Source organism: Ornithorhynchus anatinus, chromosome 14 (genome assembly GCF_004115215.2).
Source record: "Ornithorhynchus anatinus isolate Pmale09 chromosome 14, mOrnAna1.pri.v4, whole genome shotgun sequence".
NCBI classification, from domain to species: Eukaryota; Metazoa; Chordata; class Mammalia; order Monotremata; family Ornithorhynchidae; genus Ornithorhynchus; species Ornithorhynchus anatinus.
The window spans coordinates 23,022,044-23,043,307 of record NC_041741.1 but is presented as its reverse complement, the minus strand read 5'-3'; positions in this window follow the sequence as shown (position 1 = coordinate 23,043,307).

Here is a 21,264-nt window from a genome sequence, read left to right as displayed (position 1 = left end):
CCCCTTGCCCCTGTCAAACTCTCTCGGGGTTGGAATTCCCTTGTCCTTCATATCCGGCAGTCCACCACACTCCCCGTCTTCAAAAGCCTCTTAAAACCAAACCTCTTCCTAGAGGCCTTCCCTGTGACTATGCCCTCATTTCCCCCCCCACCCCCGCCCCCTCACCCAAGCCACCCGGCCACTTGTCCATGTCCTCCCTTAAGCAGTTTGTTTCTCCCCCAAGCCCCCAGCACTTAGGCACATATCCTTATATTTTACTATTTCTTCTGTCCCTATTTTATTTTAATGTCTGTCTCACATTATAGACTGTAAGTTTCTTATGCACAGGACTAGTACAGTGTTCTATAATAATAATAATAATAATAATGATGGCATTTGTTAAGCGCTTACTATGTGTGAAGCACTGTTCTAAGCGCTGGGGGGGGTACAAGGAGATCAGGTTGTCCCACAAGGGGCTCACAGTCTCAATGCCCATTTTACAGATGAGTTAACTGAGGCTCAAAGAAGTGACTTGGCTAAAGTCACACAGCTGACAAGTGGTGGAGCCGGAATTAGAACTCATGACCTCTGACTCCCAAGCCCATGTTCTTTCCAGTGAGCGATGCTGCTTCTCTACTGTACACAGTAAATGCTCAATATGCATGATTGAATGAATGAATGATAGCGCCTACCAACTCCACTGAATTGTACTTTTCCAAGCATATACTCTGCACACGTAAGTGCTCAGTATATGCCACTGATGGAATGATTGCAATACATGACTTTTGCTTCTTCTGTAACTTCCCAAGTGCTTAAAACAATGTGTCACAATTATTAGGTATGCTCAATAAATGACATCACTACCATCACTGATGATCCTTAACGTTGGACCCCAGCTGACAAATCATTGGCAAACCCAAAAGTCAGCCTCCTATTCAGGCAGTTTTCTTCCCGTTCAACTCTTGCTACTCCTAGAAGGCAGCCTTGCCTAGTGGAAAGAACATGGCACTGCAAATCAGGAAACCTGCCGTTAACCACCTGGGTGAACTTGAGCAAGTGACTTTAACTCTCTGGGCCTCCCTCTCCTCATCTGTAAAATGGAGATAAAGTAGACTGTGAACCCTGTGTGGACTGGGATTGAGTCTCATCTGACAATCTACCTCAGTACTAAACACATAATAAATTCTTAATAAATATCATCTCATAAAAACTGCCTCCCCAAAGCAAGCGAAGATGGATGATAAGGTTCTTATCATTTACAAGCATTATCTTCCACAAATCTAGTGGAGTGTGAGTGTGACAGTAATCAGAAATCTCCACTGGAATAGCTAAAGCTCATTCAAAAAAGGGGAAGACTCTAAAGCTTGTGTTTGTTGCCTATTTTTTGTGTTGTCCATCAGAACACTTATCTTTTAGTCCTCTTTCCCAGTAATGTTACTGAATGTCAATGCTCCAAGATAGTGCTGCAGAGTTTATTTTGGCTTAAACACACCCCTTCCTCTCCTCCTCAACCTCAGATGTTTTGACTGAATCAAATGAAGTAATTAAAACCCATTTCAATTTAGCATTAGATGATAGCAAATTTATTTAGCAGAAATAATGACATCTGCAGTCTAACAACAAGGTGGCTTTTTGCTGAATAGGATGTGAAAGATAATAGTTTGAAAATGAACTAGTCAGTCGATCAATCGTATTAATTGAGCACTTACTATGTGCGGAACCCTGTAGTAAACGTTTGAAGAGTATAAATGAACAATATAATGGAAATATTACCCGTCCGCAATTAATTTACAGTCTAGTGTGGGAGACGGACACTAACTTAAAAAAATTGCAGATATGTACAAAAGCACCGTGGGGCTGGGAGGGGGGATGAATAAAAGGAGCCAGTCAGGGTGATGCAGAAGGGAGTGGGAAAAGAGGAAACGAGGGTTTAGCCAGACAAGGCCTCTTGGAGGAGATGTCCCTTAAGTAAAGTTTTGAAGTGGGGAAGAGTCATTGTCTGTCAGATATGAGGAGGGAAGATATGAGGAGGGAAGGAAGGAACCCATGTCCGTTACCCCCGCCAATTATTCCGGACCTTTAACTCTCTCCTTAGGCCCCCTGTTCCTCCCCCTCCCCCATCCCTCACCCCCAATGATCTGGCCACCTACTTCATCATGAAAATTAACACAATCAGGTCTGAACTCCCCAAAGTCACCCCTCCCCCTCTTAACTCCCCCCCCAAACCCTCTCCCCTACTTTCCCATCCTTCCCTGCAGTATCCTCAGAGGAGATTTCCTCCCTCCTCCCAAGTGCCACCCCATCCACCTGTCCCTCAGACCCAATTCCCGCTCACCTTATAAAAACCATCGCCCCTGCCCTCCTCCCCTCCTTAACTTCTATCTTGAACTGCTCACTCTCCAATGGCTTCTTCCCCTCTGCTTTCAAACATGCCCACGTTTCCCCCATCCTAAAAAACCCCTCTCTCGACCCCACTTCCCCTTCCAGTTACCTCCCTATCTCCCTAATACCCTTCCTTTCCAAGATCCTAGAATGAGTCGTCTACACTCGCTGCTTACAATTCCTTAACTCCCATTGTCTCCTGGACCCCCTCCAATCTGGCTTCCGTCCCCTCCACTCTACGGAGACTGCTTTCTCTAAGGTCACCCATGACCTCCTTCGTGCCAAATCCAATGGCTCCTACTCTATTCAAATCCTTCTTGACCTCTCAGCTGCCTTTGACACTGTTGACCATCCCCTTCTCCTTCACACCTTATCTCACCTTGGCTTCACAGACTCTGTCCTCTCCTGGTTCTCCTTTTATCTTTCTGGCCGGTCATTCTCAGTCTCCTTCGCAGGCTCCTCCTCCCCCTCCCATTCTCTAACAGTTGGGGTTCCCCAAGGGTCAGTTCTTGGCCCTCTTCTGTTCTCCATCTACACTCACTCCCTCGGTGCACTCATTCACTCTTACGGCTTCAACTATCACCTCTATGCAGATGACACATAGATCTATATCTCTACCCCTGTCCTCTCCACCTCCCTTCAGGCTCGTATCTCCTCCTGCCTCCAAGACGTCTCTACCTGGATGTCTGCCTGCCACCTAAAACTCAACAAGAGCAAAACTGAGCTCTTCATCTTCCCTCCCAAGCCCTGTCCTCTCCCTGACTTCCCTATCACCGTGGACGGTACGACCATCCTTCCCGTCTCTCAGGCCCGCAACCTCGGTGTCATCTTTGACTCGGCTCTCTCGTTCACCCCACACATCTGATCTGTCACCAAAACCTGCCGATCTCACCTTTATAATATAGCCAAGATCTGCCCTTTCTCTCCACCCAAACGGCTATCTTACTGTTACGGGCTCTCGTTATATCCCAGCTAGATTACTGTGTCAGCCTGCTCTCTGATCTCCCTTCCTCCTCTCTCTCCCCGCTCCAGTCTATTCTTCACTCCGCTGCCCGGCTCATCTTCCTGCAGAAACGCTCTGGGCATGTCACTCCCCTTCTTAAAAACCTTCAGCGGTTGCCTATCAACCTCCACACAAAACAAAATCTTCTCACTCTAGGCTTCAAGGCTCTACATCACCTTGCCCCCTCCTGCCTCTCCTCCTTTCTCTCTTTCTACTTCCCACCCCTCATGCTCCGCTCCTCTGCTGCTCACCTCCTCACTGTCCCCCGTTTTCGCCTATCCCGCCGTCGACCCCTGGGCCATGCCCTCCCGCGGTCCTGGAATGCCCTCCCTCCTCACCTCCACCAAACTAATTCTCTTCCCCTCTTCAAAACCCTACTTACAGCTCACCTCTCCAAGAGGCCTTCCCAGACTGAGCTCCCCTTCTCCCTCTACTCCCTCTACCGCCCCCCCTTCACCTCTCCGCAACTTAACCCTCTTTTCCCCAATTTCCCTCTGCTCCTCCCCTTCTCCCTTCCCATCCCCTCAGCACTGTACTCGTCTGCTCAACTGTATATATTTTCATTAGCTTATTTATTTTGTTAATGAAATGTACATCACCTTGATTCTATTTATTTGCTATTGTTTTAATGAGATGTTCACCCCCTTGATTCTATTTATTGCTATTGTTCTTGTCTGTCCATCTCCCCCGATTAGACTGTAAGCCCGTCAAAGGGCAGGGACTGTCTCTATCTGTTGCCTATTTGTTCATTCCAAGTGCTTAGTACAGTGCTCTGCACATAGTAAGCGCTCAATAAATACTATTGAATGAATGAATGAAATGGTGTTCCAGGACAGAGGCAGGACATGGGTGAGAGGTAGGAGGTGAGGCGAAATAGAGGACACCGAGGTACAGTGAGCAGGTAAGCATCAGAGGAGCGAAGAGTATGGGCTGGGTTGTAGTGGGAGAGTAGTGAGGTAAGGTAGGAAGGGGCAAGATGATTGAGTTCATTCGTTCATTCATTCACTTGTGTTTACTGAGTGCTTACTGTGAGCAACTGAGTGCTATAAAGCCAGTGGTGATGAATTTCAGTTTGATGTTGGGGCGAGATAGGCAACCATTGGAGTTTCTTGAGGAGTGGGGCAACATGGCCTGAATTTTTTTGCAGAAAAATGATTCAGGCAGCAGAGTGAAGTATGGACTGTAGCCGGGAGAGACAGGAGGCAGGGAGACTAGCAAGGAGGCTGGTACACTAATCAAGGTGAGATAGGATGAGTGATTGGATTAACATGATAACAGTACTTTCCAAATGCTTAGTTCAGTGTTTCGCAAACAGTAAGCACTCAACAAATATGATTGAATGAATAGAGAGGAAAGGGTGCATTTTAGTAAAATGTGGAGATCAAACCAAGAGGATTTAATAATGGATTGAATATGTAGATTGAATAAGAGAGAGGAGTCAAAGATAATACCACGATTACGGGCTTGTGAGACAGGAAGGATGGTGGTGGGAAAGGGGAGGACAGGATTTGAGTGGGAAGATAAGAAGTTCTGTTTTGGACATATTAAATTTAAAGTGACAGGAGGTCATTAGAGATATTACTTGAAGGCAGGAGGAAAAGCAAGACTGCAGAGAGGGAGAGAGATCAGGACTGGAGAAGTAGATTTGGGTATCATCCACATAGAGGTGGTAGCTGAAGCTATGTGAGCAAATGAGTTCTCCAAGGGAGGGGGCATAGATAGAGAATAGAAGGAGACCCAAAACTGAACCTTGAGGGACCCCAGAGTTAAGCAGTGGGAGGCAGAAGAGAAGTCCACAAAAGTGACTGAGAATGATTGGCCAGAGAGGTAAGAGGAGAACCAGGAGAGGACAGGTGTCGGTGAAGCTGAGGTTGGATAATGTTTCCTGGAGAAGGGGGTGGTTTTCAGTGTCAAAGGCAGCTGGGAGGTCGAGAAGGATTAGGATGGCATAGAGGCCATTGGATTTGGCATGAAGAAGACCACTGGTGACCTTTGAGAGGATAGTTTCTGTGGAGTGAAGGAGGAAGCCAGATTGGAGGGGGTCAAGGAAAGAATTGGAGGAGAGGAACTTGGAAAAGTGGGTGTAGACAACTCGCTCAAGGAGTTTGGAGAGGAATGGTAGGAGGGAGATGGGGTGATAACTGGAGAGAACTGTGGGGTCAGTGGAGGGTTTTTTTAGGGTAGGGCAAAAATGGGCATGTTTGAAAGCAGTGGGGAAGAAGTCATTGGAGAGAGGACAGTTGAAGATGGCGGTTAGGGAGGGAAGAAGGGATGGGGCAAGTGTTTTGATAAGGTGCAGAGGAATAGGGTCAGATGCGTGTGGAGGGGGTGAATTTTGAGACAAGGCAGGAGATCTCCTCTATAGATACCGCTTTAGAAAGATGGGAGAGTTGAAAAAGGTGCAGGAGTTGGGAGAAACTGAGGAGGAGCGGAGGAAACTTTAGGGAGATCAACTGATAGTGTCAATTTTATTACTAAAGTAGGTGGCCAGGTCATTAGGGGCAAGGTGCGGAGGGCAGAGGTTTGAGGAGGAAGTTAAATGTCTGGAACAATGAGCGCAATGGGCAACGTGCCAATAAGGAAGGAGAAATAATCTTGCAGGGCAGAGCTAAAGCATGCAAGGCTAAACTTGAAGTGGACGAAGTCGGCCTGATATCTAGATTTCCACCAGCAGAGCTCTGCGGCTCGGGCACAAGAGGGAAGGAGGCAGGCTGTAGAGGTGATCCAGGGCTGTGGGTTTAGTGGTACGAGATTGACGAAGGGACAGGGGAGCAAGTGAGTCGAATTCGCTAGAGAGGTTGGTGTTGAGAGTGTCAGTTTGTTCATGAAGGGAAGGTAGTTTGGGTTTAAAGGCTAAATGGGGCACGATGAGTTGAGAAAATCAGATGGGGTCAAAAGATTGGAAGGAACAGCACAGATTTGTGGGGAGGAGGTGTTTGAGAGAGAAGGAAGGTGAGAAGGTTGTGGTCAGATAGAGGGATTTCGGAGTGGGTGAGGGTAGAGATTTTGCAGTGGCTAGAGATGATGAGATTGAGCGAGTGTCCAAGTTGGTGAGTGGATGAGGTGGGGTGGAGCAGGAGGTCCATGGACCTGAAGAGTGATAGGAAGCAGGCAGTGGAAGGATCATCAGGAACATCTATGTGGATATTGAAGTCCCCAAGCATCAATGTAGGCATGGAGAAAGAAGGAATGCGACAAAGGGATCAAAATGGTTAAAAAGAGTTGGAGGTGGGACCTGGGGAGGCGGTAGATGACCATTACTAGAATCTGGAGTGGGTGGTAGCGGCGGATGAAATGGCCTTTGAAGAATGGAAAAGAAAGGGGTGGAGGAGGTGGAATGGTTCAAAAGCAGCACTGGGGTGCGAGGAGGAAGCCTACACCTCCTCCTCTCCCACTGAGCCTGGGGAAGTGAGAGAAGATGAGGTCTCCTCTGGAGAGAGCAGCAGGAGAGACCATGTCATGTGGTTGAGAGCCATGTTTCAGTGATGGCAAGGAATTAGCTAAACATGTGCACATAAAAATCTCATTCAAATTCTCCCAATACTGGTACATGCATATCTGCATTGCTATTTAATCATGGAATTACATTTATTGTTCTCTCCAGTACTTTTTAAAATATACTCATATTGTTTATATTGGATCTCGGGAATCCAGGAATGCATTTTATTTCATTTCCCATGGGAACCATACTTTGTTTAGCGCTCTTCGACTAACAGTCTGTATTCGTGGAACCAATTTAGAGTGCTAGCCAGGGTAGACGGCAGCGGAGGCCAAAAAGGGGGCTTGTCTGGTGCACTGAGGCACCAGAACTTCAGGCAAGAAGTCATTCAAACGTATTTCATTTTACAGAGAAGTAGCATGGCCTAGTGAATAGACCGCGGGCCTGGGAATCAGAAGGTCAGGGGTTCTAATCCCGGCTCCATCACTCGTCTGCTGTGTGACCTCGGGCAAGTCACCTCACTTCTCTGTGCCTCAGTTATCTCATCTGTAAAATAGGGATTGAGACTATGAGCCCCACATTGGGCAGGGACTGTGTCCAACTCGATTTGCTTGTACCCACCCCAGCGCTTAGTACAGTGCCTGGCACATAGTAAGTGCTTAAGAAATACCATTATTACTATTATTATTATTATTTAGAAGGGCCTCACAGAGAGCTGCATGTGAATTTCTGCTGTTGTTTTCTCCAAGCATCAATAAGCTGAGTGATGCAGCTGGAATCAAGGACTTAGAAGCTTTGTGCAAGGAAAACCCAGAAGAGAGAAAAATTGTGTTTTCAGTCACAAAGTATGTACTCCTTTTAACCTAATATCGGGGATGTAAGAAAGAAAAATTGTAATAGTTCCACTTGGAGTTAGCAAACAACTTTCTGCTAGAAAAAGAAATACCTTTTTATATGTGTGAAAGGGAGTTTGCTGATATACTTATAATCTATTATAGGAGCATAGAGGGACTGTGTCTACCAACTTGGTTATATTGTACTCTTCCAAGTGCTTAGTACATTCTTCTGTGCATAGTAAGTGCTAAATAAATACCATTGATGATGACGATGATGATGATGGGAGTTGAGGTGGTCATCTTGGAGGCTCTCAGATAGTTCCACCTCTTCATTCCTGGGGGAGTCATACGGAAAAACAATCGATCAATCAATCGGTGGAATGCATTGAGGACTTCCTGTGTGCAAAGTCCTGAACTTAGCTCTTGGGAAAGTACAATCTGGGAAAATAGGACTTTCTACCTGACAGGGTTTCTCTCTCAAAGGCACGCAGTCCTCCACCCACAAAACAGGCCAACTATGAGAATTACCAGCATCCCTGGGAAATGGAAAATGTAACAAAGATGCTTCTTTTTTTGATTGGTATTTGTTAACTGCTTATAATGTGACAGGCACTGTTCGAAGTTCTAGTTTCCACCGGGCCAGGGATAAAAGCTGCTACGGGATGAGCCCTCCACAGACCCCTGGGAAGGCTGGTGGCTGTGGGTGTGCCCTGAGCCCTGGGGAGCCTGAAATTCTGCTCCTCTAGCCACAGCTCCCCACTGAATTTATTCTGTGTTTGACTGTGTGGTGTTTAAATGTTTCTTCAGTCTTAATGTGTCTGTCTCTAGTCCCTTCTCCCCTCTTGGACTGTGAACCCCCTGAAGGATAGGGCTCATGTCTAAAATTCCCACCTTTGTGTTCTCTTCCAGTGCTTAGTTCAGGTCTCTGCATTCAGTAAGTAATTAACGAATACTATTGCTACAGTAGTAGAAATAGTAACATTTATCATTATATTTTTCAGTGACTTATTTGGTCCCTTTTCTGCCTTTTCAGCACTTTAAGAAAAACAACTTTCCACAGAATGGTTGTGATCCCATCACGCGCTACTTGTTTTGGGGCTATCATTAGGTCAAACTCCTTCTCAAGGTCTCCTTTAATAATAATATTAATCATAATGATAATTGTGGAATTTGTTAAATCCTTACTATGTGCCGGGCACTGTACTGAGCACTGACTGGGGTGGATACAAACAAATCCAACTGACAGTGTTCCTATCCCACATGGGGCTCACAGTCTCAATCCCCATTTTACAGAGGAGGTAACTGAGGCACAGAGAAGTAAAATGACTTGCCCAAGGTCACACAGCAGTCATGCTGGAGCTAGAATTAGAACTCAGGTCCTCTGACTCCCAGGCCCATGCCCTTTCCATTAGGCCAGCTGCTTCTCATCACCCCCAGTAGCTACCCATTTCCTTCTACAGCCAGCAGACCATTGGCATCCATGTTCTTCATCAACTCTCTCCATCTTACATATCCACTCTCTTCAACTGACTCTTCACACCTTTCAAGACAGCCTTCTAATTTTTGCCTCCCTCCTTACATAGGCTGTACTCCAACCTGATAGTCCTTGCCCCATAAAATCCACCAGAACACAGCTCTCCCCATCTTCAAAGTTCTCTTAGAATACTTCCTCTTTGGCGAAGTCTTCCCTGATTAATTCACAACACCCCAGTTTTGAGACCTCAGCTCCACCTTCAGCACTTATTTCATCAGTAGATCAATCAGTGGTATTTACTGAACACTTATTATGTGTAGAAAACTTGGGATAGTACAATATAACAGAGTTGGCCAACTCATTCCCTGCCCACAATGAGCTTACAGTCTAGAGGGGTAGACAGACATTAATACAAATAAATATAAATGAATAATTTACAATAATGACTTTAAATAATTTAGCATTTCAATCCTTCCCTCCGCCTTTACAAAGGGGTGCATGTGCTTGTGTTTGTGTGTGTGTGTGTGCATGTGTATGGTTGGGGAGGGTAGCTTCACATAGCTAAGTCAGAAAGGAAAGACACATAACTTTTCAGCCTCCCAGAAAAGCAAAATTCACTTCTCTAAGTAACTGGAGAAATGGGGTGAGCCATTTGGCATGCTGAGGGAGGGTACAATAAATCAGAAAGTCAGAGGAATTCGGCAGAAGGTGAAAAGGTTAGCTACCCCATAGTCAAATCAGGGAAGCAGGAAGGGCCGGGGAGAGGAAAAGAGGGATTAGTGAGGGAAGGCCTCTTGGAATAAGGCTTTGAAGGTGGAGAGAGTAACTGTCTGCCAGAGGGAGGGCTTTCCAGGCCAGAGGCAGGATGTGGGCAAGAGGTCGGCAGTGAGATAGATGAGATTGAAGTACAGTGAGGAGGTTGGCATTAGAGAAGTGAAGGGTGCTGGCCGGGTTGTAATAGGAGAGTAGCGAGATGAGGTAAGAGGGGGCAAGGTGATTGAGTGCTTTAAAGTCAATGGTGAGGAGTTTCTGTTTTATGCAGAGGAGGATGGGCAACTACTGGAGGTTCTTGAGGAGTGGGAGAAACATGGCCCGTTTTTGAAAACATGAAGAGTGAGTCTAATTCTATGACTTCATCTGAAAGATCCACAAAAACTCTGAGTTTCACAGAAACCCACGATGCAGAGAGGTCACGGTGTGTCCAGTTTTAAGGTTTTTGCCTCGAGCTTGATGAAAGCTTCAGGAGGAGCATAGGAATGATTATTTCCATAAGCTAATAAAGCTTCATTTTGCCCGTGGCAGGAAATTAGGCATTGTTATATCTCCGCATCTAGGCAAAAACTAAGGACCGATGGGATTGAATGACTTGCCAAACATTACGCAGCTGCTATGTGCCCAAGTGGAGATGACAATCTATCATCCCCACCATCTGTAAAATGAGGATGAAGACTGTGACCCCCATGTGGGACAACCTGATTGCCTTGTGTCTACCCCAGTGCTTAGAACAGTGCTTGGCACATAGTAAGCACTTAACAAATACCAACATTATTATTAATAATAATTTACTCATCCAACAGGCATCTATTAGACATTCCCATTTGTCTCCTCCTTATTCTCCTCTCTCCTTCTGTTTCACTGTGGTGATTTTGGTAAATATCTCCAGAAACTGCTTAGCTATAAAGCAAGAGTAACAGTCCCACAATGAAAGAATCCAATCATTTAGTCCTCAAATGTAAGTACCGAGCTTGGGAGAGGAGGGAGAACAAAGATGATTGGATCCTCGGAGTTCAGATCCATTTACTATTTTTCAAAAGATGCCGACTGAGCAGGAGAAAAAATGAATACTGGTCTGCACCAATAATGAATTTAAGAACCTAGCGAGAAATAAGAAAAGAAAGCCCATGCCTGTGGAGGAAACCATGTGTTTCTTCAATTATTGTAAAGTATGCTGAATGATCATTTTTCAACTCAAATTGGACTGAGATCACCTCCAGCAGTCTTTTGTTTTGGTGGCTTCAAATCATTTTCTCCTTTTGGATCTTAGGGTGCTTGGCTTTCCTCCTTCCACCCACAAGCCTTTGGCTTCATTCTTGTGTTTGGTCACCTCCCTTTATCAGATTTTCCATCTCACTATTCCAGTCCACAATTCTCTTTCTTCCCTGTCACTATTTTTTCTCTCTCCAGGTCACATGAACGCACACTGTGGGGTAAAAGAGCCACTTTCATGGCAGTGCAGTTGTCCCTGGACAGCTGGGGACTAGTATGTGGGCATCTGACTGGTAGAGGGAAAACTTGATCATGTCTTCCAACCCTGTCCCTGTTGGAGGTATGGATTTACCTTGCTGCATGGAGATCAGATTGCAGAGTGATTCCTCCAGTAGACAACAGAAGTGTGCAAAGAGAGAGGCTGTCCCATACAGATGCCCTGATGAGGAGCCTGAGGGAGGCCTTGGGCCCCCTTGATAGGCCTCAAGTCTCTGTGGCGGAGCAGTCCTGAGCCTTTTCAGAGCACTTGAGCCAAAGTGAAAAGAGCACAGGCCTGGGAGTCAGAGGACCTGGATTCTAATCCAGGCTCTGCCGCGTGTCTGCTGCATGACCTTGGGAAAGTCACTTAACTTCTCTGGGCCTCAGTTACCTTATCTGTAAAATGGGGATTAAGAGTGTGAGCCCCATGTGGAACAGGGACTGTGTCCAACCCCGTTAACTTGTATCTACCCCAGAGATTAGAACAGTGCTTGGCACATAGTAAGCACATAACAAGTACCATGATTATTATTCCCAGCTCCATCAATTTTTTACTGTGTTACCTTGGACAAGTCATGTAACTTCTCTGTGCCTCAGTTCCCTCTACTGTAAAATGTGGATTAAATATCTGTTATCTGTTCTCCTCCTATAAGACTATGAGCCCCAGGCGGGACAGGGACTTTGTCCAACCTTATCAACTTGTATCGATCCCAGTGCTTAGAACAGTGTTTGACATATAGCAAGCATTTAACAAACACCATAAAAAAAAGAGCAATCCTTTCTGGCATCAGTCAGTGAATCAATCAACTAATCAACAGCATTTAGTGAGTATTTACTCTGTGCAGAGCACAGCACCTAATGCTTGGAAGAGTACAAGAGTGCCATAATAGACATAATGTCTTGGAAAATAATTGGACGACTTGGGAGAGTACGATACTGAATGCAATCCCCACCCTTAATGATCTTATTATTTAGTGGGGAAGACAGACACTAAAACAAATTTCAGAAACAGCATGGCCTAATGGAAAGAACGTAGGCCTAGGAGTCAGAGGATCTGGATTCTAATCCCCGCTCCACCACTTTTTGCTGTGTGATCGAGACAAGTAAATTCCTTAACTTCTTTGTGCCTCAGTTCCCTCATCTGCAAAAGGGGGATTCAATACCTGCTCTCCCTTCTACTTAGACGATTTATCTCGTATTTACCCCAATGCTTAATACAGTGCTTGACACATAGTGAGAACGTAACAAATATCTCAATTATTACTAGGTAGGGGGAAAAAACAGAGTTCAAAGATAGGTATACAGGTGTTATGGGGAGGAATGGGAGGGTGAGTAACCATGTACTTAAGTGGTGTAGAATCGATCGATTCATTAATAATAACAGTAATAATGATAATGTGGTATTTGTTAAGCACTTACTATGTGCCAAGCACTGTTCTAATTACTGGGCTGAATAATAATAATAATTCTGGTATTTGTTAAATGCTTACTATTTGCCAAACACTGTTCTAATCGCTGTAATAATGGTATTCGTTAAGTGCTTACCATGTGCCAGGCACTTTACCGAGCGTTGGGGTGGATATGAGCAAATTGGAGTGGACACTGTCCCTGTCTGACAGGGCCCCTCAGTCTCAACCCCCATTTTACAGATGAGGTAACTGAAGCCCGGAGAAGTGAAGTGACTTGCCCAAGGTCACACAGCGGGCAAGTGGCAGAGCTGGGATTACCACGACCTTCTGACTCCCAGGCCGTGCTCTACCCATTATGCCATGCTGCTTCTCTACAAGCAAATCAGGTTGGACATGGTCCCTGTCCCACAAGGGGCTCACCATCTTTATCCCCATTATATAGATGAGGGAACGAGGCGCAGAGAAGTAAAATAACTTGCTGGGGCCAAGCAGCAGACAAGTGGCAGGAGCAGGATCAGAACACATGACCTTCTGACTCCCCAGCCCGTGCTCTATCCACTACCCTAGTATTCATTTCGTGTTTACTATGTGCAGAGCACTGTGCTAAGTTCTTGTGAGAGTCTAATACAGTAGAAATGTTAGGCTCAAGCAGAAGCAGCAGCAGTAAAGATTAGTAATGGAGGAAATGGGTTTGGGAGAGGGAGATCAATCAGGGAAAAACTTAGAACGAGATGTGGTTTCAGGAGGGATTTGAAGGTGGTCAGAGCAGCCAGTCTGTCGGATGTGAAGGGGGAAAGAGTTCCAGGTAGAAGGGAAGGCGGGAGCAAGAAGTGAGTGGTGAGACAAGAACTTCCAGAGGGAATCTAACTGATGGATGAGCTGATCATTATTATTATTATTATTGCCATTACTATTATATATTATATAAGCAGCATGGCTCAGTGGAAAGAGCCCGGGCTTGGGAGTCAGAGATCATGAGTTCGAATCCTGACTCTGTCACTTAGCTGTGTGACTGTGGGCAAGTCACTTAACTTCTCTGGGCCTCAGTTACCTCATCTATAAAATGGGGATGAAGACTGTGAGCCCCACGTGGGACAACCTGATTACCCTGTATCTACCCAGAGCTTAGAACAGTGCTCTGCACATAGTAAACGCTTAACAAATACCAACATTATTATTATTATTATATCTGTTGTTATACCCTCATTCCATAAAAACCTACACCTCCAAGGCTCTTCTGGGAAAATTGTGTTTCACCAGCCTTTTTTAGCTGCTTGCAAAGCTGCTGTTTCTGCTTCTTTATGAACCCAGTTCCTAGTTATATAGTCACATGTTTACTCTGAGCCTCCTTCCAAGCAGAGGAGCAGGGGCTGTTGAAGAATTACAGAGGCATTATTATATGGTAATGGGAGAAGAAGCAGTAAAGGGTTGGACAGGGAATCCTCAGCCTAAATAATAATAATAATGTTGGTATTTGTTAAGTGCTTACTATGTGCCGAGCACTGTTCTAAGCACTGGGGTAGATACAGGATAATCAGGTTGTCCCATGTGAGGCTCACAGTCTTAATCCCCTTTTTACAGATGAGGTAACTGAGGCACCGAGAAGTTAAGTGACTTCCCCAGAGTCACACAGCTGACAGGTGGCGGAACCAGGATTAGAACCCATGACCTAAGCATTTTGAGTTACAAGGAATGACAACATTTCAAATGTCACTCCTTTGCAATAAATCGCTTTCAGCTTTAAACTGTAAGCTCTTTGTGGGCAGGGAACGTGTCTATTGTTGTAGTGTACTCTCCTAAGTGCTTAGTACAGTGCTTTGCACTCTGTAAGTGCCCAATAATTACGATTGAATGAATAACTTTACGCCACTAGTCCTCTTTGTGGCATTAGCTCTGAAGGTAGGGTCTGGTGGTGGAGTGTATGTGGGAGCCACATGGAAACGAAGAAACGATTTTTAAAGCCACAATTGCGGGGTGGGTGGGGAGAGGAATAGGAGAAATAAGAAGGGGGTGAGGTGGGGGAAGAAAGTCAGGCAGAGTCACCAGAAAAGGTAGACGCATTCAGCCTACCCTATCAGGGAATCTCTCCAACTTGATAGAAATGCATTAATGTAGCTATATCCCTCATCTAAAATTGATTGAGCATACTGTTCTGCATAATTTTGGTAACAAAGGAGAATCTAACCCAGATTCTGGTACCAATCTCCAACTCATTACATTTTTCCTATGAGGAATTTGGTTCTGACGTGTTTCAATTTAAGATAGGGTTTTCAGGGGCCCGCGTGTCTTTAGTCTAAGGACAGCCTGACCTCTGATTTCATCCTTCTTTTATACCTTTCATCCTTCATTGCCTTGGAGAAGGCGGCATTGAAAAATTACCCTATAAAATTTCAAAGTTCCTTCCCCCTTTGCTTTCATACGCTAACCCCCTACTCTTTTCTCCCCCAAAGCTCTCATAATGCTTTTCAAGTTGTAAATGCTAGATTAAATTGAGGAAAAGTATTCACAAACCCTGACCCAACCTGGAAAAACACGAGATGAGCTGTGACTAGGAGCACCAAACTGAATATAGATCTTGAACTCTTCTAGCCTGTCATGAGAATTTTTAGAACCGTATACACAGGTCCCAGAAATGAGACCGTCACAGCGAAATTGACCCTCTGACCTCATTGGACTTTCACAATCAGGCTGGAGTCAGCTCTCAGTCACCTCTCGGTTTAAATGTGGATGTCCCAGAATGCTAGGAGATTTTAATGCCTCGCCTCCTTTCTTCATTTTTGCTCCCACTTTCTATCATCATCATAGTCACCCAACGAGAGGTCGTGTGATCTAGTGGACAGAGCATAGGCCTGGGAGTCAGACGAACTAACCCCGGCTCCACTGCTTTCTCCTATGTGACCTTGGGCAAGTCCTTTAACTTCTCCCTGCCTCAGTAACCTCATCTGTAAAATGGGAATTAATTCTGTGACCCCCATGTGGACAGAGACTAACCTGATTAGCTCATATCTATTCCAGTGCTTACTAGAGTGCCTGGCACATAGTAAATGCTTACTAAATACCATTTTTTAAAAAGGCATGCAGGCATGGAGTAGTGTCCAGATGCTCCCATTTTCAAGCAAAATAATATGGCAGGCTTACAACTACAGAAAGGTACACTTATTGTGATAATTGTGAATACGAAATTAAGATTGATTGATTCATTGATTGATGTCCGAAAGGATTGCTCCTTTTTTATGGTATTTGTTAAGAGCTTGCTATACGTCAAGCACTGTTCTCAGCACTGGGATCGATAACAGGTTGATAAAGTTGGACAAAGTCCCTTTCCCGCCTGGGGTTTATAGCCATATAGGAGGAAGATATTTAATCCCCATTTCACAGTAGAGGGAACTGAGGCACAGAGAAGTTATGTGACTTGCCCAAGGTCACACAATAAACAACTGACGGAGCTGGGAATAATAAGGTATTTATGTGCTTACTATGTGCCAAGCACTGTTCTAATCTCTGGGATAGATACAAGTTAAGGGGGTTGGACACAGTCCCTGTCCAACACAGTCCACAGGGACTGTGTCCAACACGGGGCTCACACTCTTAATACCCATTTTACAGGCAGGGCTACCGGGCCATGGGGGCCAATCTGAAGAGGTGGGAAGGCCAGCTGGCACTCCAGCTGCTCCAGCTTTTCTGGAGGGCAGGGGGCAGCTTCCAGCCTGACCCTGACACCTTCCCAGCATCCTCTTCACCAGGCTGACTGCGAGTTGAGCAACTCTCCCCACCATCATGGTTTTAATGTGCTCCTTTCTCCCCACCCCACACTCTCCAGTCGTCCCCCCACCAACCATCCCCACCACAAGATCCAGGCTTATTGAAGCAGCCAGACATTTAAAGGAACTACTGGCCCCTGTTCCAGTATGAAACAAGTTTTTCTTTCACCCCTGGCAACCACCGGCTACAAGGGCCAACTTTGTCTTTCCTACGTCACCGTCCTTCTCCTGACTTTCCCATCATTGTAGATGGCACCACTATTCTTCCTATCTCACAAACCTTGGCATTATCTTTGACTCTTCTCTCTCATTCAATCCACCTACTCAATCCATCACTAAATCTCGTTGGTTCCACCTTCACAACATCGCTAAAATCCACACTTTTCTCTCCAACCAAATTGCTACCACGTCAATCCAAGCATTTATTCTACCCCCTCCCCACCCCCCACCGATTATTGTATCAGCCTCGTGGCTGTCCTCCCTGCCTCCTGTCTCTCCTCACTCCAGTCCATACTTCACTCTGCTGCCCAGATCATTTTCATACAAAAAACGCTCAGGACATGATTCCCCACTCTTTAAGAACCTCCACATCAAACAGAAACTCCTTACCATCAATCTTAAAGCACTCAATCACCTTGCCCCCTTCTACCTTACCTCGCTACTCTCCTCCTCCTCCTCCTTATTATGGTATTTGTTAAGTGCTTACTATGTGTCAGGCACTGTACTAAGTGCTGAAGCACTGTGCTACAACCCAGCCCATACACTTTGCTCCTAATAATAATAATAATCGTGGTATTTGTGAAGAGATTATTACGTGCCAGGCACTGTACTAAACTGGAGTAGACACAAGCAAATCGGATTAGACACAGTCCTTGTCCCACATGGGCCTCACAGTCTCGATCCTCATTTTATAGATGAAGTAACTTAGGCACAGAGATATGCCCAAGCCCACATGGCAGACAAGTGGGGGAGCCAGGATTAGAACCTGGCTCCGTGCTCTATCCACTCTGCCATACTGCTCCTCTAATGCTCACCTTCTCACTATACCTCTATCTCTAACTCTTCGCTGACCTCTAGCTCACATCCTGCTTCTGGCCTGTAATGCCCTCCCTCTTAATAGGCGATAGACAGTTACTCTCCACTCTTTCAAGCTCTACTGAAGGCACATCTCTTCCATGAGGCCTTCCTTGACTGAGCCCTCCTTTCCTCTTCTCCCTCTCCCTTCTGTGTCACCTTGACTTGCTCTCTTTATTCATCCCCCTCTCAGCCCCACAACATTTATGTACATATCTGTAATTGTATTTATTTATATTAATGTCTCTCTCTCCCTCTAGACCATAAGCTCGTGGTGGGCAGGGAATGTGTCTTTTATGCTGTTACACTGTACTCTCCCAAGCATTTAGTACTACGCTCAGCATTTAGTAAGCACTCAGTAAATACAATTGACTGATTGACTGATTGCCATAACCTAGGATTGTCCACTGGATCCTGAGGCACTGCCCACCCTGAACAACCTTTCACTGACAGCTTTCTTGGGATTGTTTATTGCTTGTTGCCGAATTGTACTCTCCAAGCGCTTAATACAGTCCTCTGCACACAGTAAGTGCTCAATAAATACGATCGAAAGAATGCATTAATTTCAACACTGGGGTTTGCAGCTCATCGTGGGCAGGGAATTTGTCTGTTTAGCATAGTGGATAGAGCACTGGCACATGAGTTAGCACATGAGTTAACTCAGATCCACATGAGTTAACACATCATGGGATCTAATCCCAGCTCCAACCCTTGTCTGCTGTGTGACCTTGGGAAAGTCACTTCATTTCTCTGTGATCTGATTCCTACATGTCTGTAAACTACTAAAACACCAGACCAGCTGTCTTTGGTGCCAGGGTATATAAAAAATTATTTAATTTGGATAATGAAGAATTGTAATCACCAGTATTCAATAGTCCACAAGCCTCAATCCCTCATACTGAAAGGGTTTTAGGCACTGAGGAAGAGGAGAGGCCCCCTTCCAGTCCATCTTAGAGAAGCATCATGGCTTAGTGGAAAGAGCCCGTGCTTGGGAGTTAGAGGTCATGGGTTCTAATCCCAGCTCTCCCACTTATCAGCTGTGTGACTTCGGGCAAGTTGCTTAACTTCTCTGTGCCTCCGTTACCTCATCTGTAAAATGGGGATTAAGACTGTAGGCCCCACATGGGACAACCTGATTACTTTGCATCTACCCCAGAGCTTCGAACAGTGCTTGGCACATAGTAAACACTTAAATACCATCATTATTACTATTATTATCTGCAAAAGAACAGCTCACAAGAGAATGACAGTAAAATCTTGTTTGCCCATATTCGATGAATTCCCTTAGCGCTTTCTGAGGTTTGTCAGGCCTCTATCTATTCCTCCCCTCTGTGGCAAGAAAATTGATTTTAGTGAACTAGAAATCCTAGAATATGAGTTGATTTGTGGATAGGATAGTAAATTACTGGAAAATTACACAGTTCTGCAATGCAACTATGTAATTCAAGACATCTAAAAATATCCTACTTGCACACATCTCTCCACTCTTTAAAAACCTCTAGTGGTTGGCCATCTCTTTCTACATCTAATAGATACTACTGACCATCAGGTTTGAGGTACTCAATCAGCTCTCTCCTCCCTTCTTATTCTTGCTCCTCTCCCAACCCATAATGATGCTACTGATGCCCGTTTACTTGTTTTGGTGTCTGTCTCCCCACTTCTAGACTGTGAGCCCATTGTGGGCAGGGATGGTCTCTCTATTTGTTGCTGACCTGTACCACATCTCCTACCACAGTCCAGGCCTCATACTCCACGCCTCTAGCACTGTACCCAAATCTCGTCTATCTCACCGACGACCCCTTTCCCACAACATTCCTCTACCCTGGAAACTCCCTACCCGTCCATTTAAGCCACTCCACTGCTCTCTTCACCTTCACAGCATTATTAAAGTCACATCTCCTCCAAGAGGCCTTCCCCAATTAAGCCTTCTTTTCCATGGCTCATTCCCCCCTCTGTATCTGGGACCTTTAGATTTTTTATATTTGCCCCACCACCAACCCCACCGCACTTACGTACTTATCTTTATATATTATACATTATGCATTATTTATTCATATTAATGTCTGTCTCCCTCTCTAGATTCTAAGCTCATTATGGGTAGGAAACGAGTCTGCTAGTTTTATCATATTGTACTCTACTAAGCACTTAGTATGTACTTATCTTTAAATTATATATTATAAATGATTTGTTCATATTCATGTCCGTCTTCCCCTTTAGACTGTAAACATGCTTTGGGTAGGGAATGAGTCTGGTAATTCTATTGCACTGTACTCTTCTAGACTGTGAGCCCTCTGTTGGGTAGGGGTTGTCTCTATTTGTTGCTGATTGTACTTTCCAAACGCTTAGCACGGTGCTCTGCACCCTGTAGGTGCTCAATAAATACGAATGAATGAATGAATGAATGAATGAATGAATGAATACCAAGAACTTAGTATGGTGCTTTGCACACAGTGAGTGCTCAAATAAATACCACTGCTACTTAACTGCTCTTACTCCAGGGCTTAATTTGTACCACAAGAGTCCAAGGACAGAGAGCACCAGGAACTCTCCCAATTTCTGTCACTGACCCAACCCTCTCCGGGCCAGACGGTGGGACTTAGGGGTGAGCAGAAACTCCTCTTTGTCAGGCACTGAGTGCAGACAGTGTCAACTGAGGTGGTTTCTCGACCGTGACCCTGCCACGGTACTCACTCCCGGAAACAGTGCTCCCACAGAGCCTCTTGGGCTGCCCAGGGACCTGAGCTTTAGTTCCCTCCCATCACCCAGTTTTGGGGTTCTGGCTGGGCTTCTCCATCCTAGCATCACATTGCCCTCTCTGCCCACTGGGAACCTGGAGGCAGTGTCCAGCTTCTCTCAGTAATAAAAAAAAAAATACATTTCCCAAGAGAATATTTTCAATTTGCAGCAACACCTCCCCCACTCCCACCCCCAAAAAACCCAACAAAAATACAAAGTATCTTCCTTGAAGCAGCGTGGTCTAGTGGAAAGAGCACAGGTCTGGGAGTCAGAGGACCTGGGTTCTAATCCTCGGTCTGCCACTTAGCTGCTGTGTGCCCTTGACTACTTCTCTGTGCTCCTGTTCCTTCAGTGGGGATTCAACACCTGTTTAGTATTTAAGTATTTGGATTTCTTAAGTGCTTACTATGTACCAGGTGCTGTACTAAACATTGGAGTAGATATAAGATTATCAGGTTGGACACAATCCATGTCCCACATCGGTCTGACAGTCTTATTCCTCATTTTACAGGTGAGATAACTGAGGCATGGAGAAGTTGAATGATTTGCCCAAGGTCACATAGCATACAAGTTTTCATTCGTTGATTCGTTCATTCAATCGTATTCATTCATTCATTTAATAGTATTTATTGAGCCCTTACTATGTGCAGAGCACTGTACTAAGCGTTGGGATGAACAAGTCGGCAACAGATAGAGACAGTCCCTGCCGTTTGACGGGCTTACAGTCTAATCGGGGGAGATGGACAGACGAGAACAATGACAATAAATAGAGTCAAGGGGAAGAACATCTCGTAAAAACAATGGCAACGAAATAGAATCAAGTATTGTTCGAGCACTGTACTAAGCACCTGGGAGACTACAATACGACAATAACCTCAGACACATTCTCGGCCTACAACGATGTTTTCTTTTACCCAGGTTGTAGCG